General features: G+C 43.9%; 1 pseudogene; it reads left to right on the top strand.

Moving 5' to 3' along the window:
• The first annotated feature begins 201 nt into the window (after nt 1-201).
• On the top strand, nt 202-320 carry LOC139185974 (5S ribosomal RNA; annotated as a pseudogene).
• The last annotated feature ends 352 nt before the right edge of the window (nt 321-672 follow it).

The raw sequence follows: 672 nt of genomic DNA, 5'->3' as shown, positions 1-672 counted from the left end.
TTCCCTGCACTTTCCTGAACCCTTACTCTGTAGTTCCCCTAAAGTCAGAACCTGGAATGGAGCACTGCCCAACAGAAATACAATACTAGACACACATGTAATTTTACATTTTTAATCACTGCATTAAAAAAAAAAAAACTAAAAGGAATCAAGTGAACCTAATTTTAATAGTACATTTTATTCAACCCGATATATATATGTAACTATGGCCATACCACCCTGAACATGCCAGATGGCATCTGATCTCAGAAGCTAAGAAGGGTCGGGCCTGATTAATACTTGGATGGGAGACCACCTGGGAATACCTGGTGCTATAGGCTTGAAGAAGGAAATGGAAACCCACTCCAGTATTCTTGCCTGGGAAATCCCATAGACAGAGGAGCCTGGCGGGCTACAGTCCATGGTGTCACAAAGAGTCAGACACGACTTAGCAACTAAACACATAAATCTAAATGTGTGTGTGTGTGTGTGTGTATGTTTACAGGTGTGCGGGCACACCCAAACTGAGTTGTGTCTGACTCTTTAGGACCCCATGAATTGTAGCTCACCAGGCTCCTCTGTCCATGGGATTTTCTAGGCAAGAATACTGGAGCGGGTTGTCATTTCCTTCTCCAGTGGATTGTTCCTGACCCAGGGATCAAACCCACATCTCTTGCATCTCCTGTGTTAGCA

This window comes from Bos indicus, chromosome 11 (assembly GCF_029378745.1).
Source record: "Bos indicus isolate NIAB-ARS_2022 breed Sahiwal x Tharparkar chromosome 11, NIAB-ARS_B.indTharparkar_mat_pri_1.0, whole genome shotgun sequence".
NCBI classification, from domain to species: Eukaryota; Metazoa; Chordata; class Mammalia; order Artiodactyla; family Bovidae; genus Bos; species Bos indicus.
The sequence above is the reverse complement of the archived record's forward strand: the minus strand, read 5'-3'. Positions and strand labels throughout refer to the sequence as shown.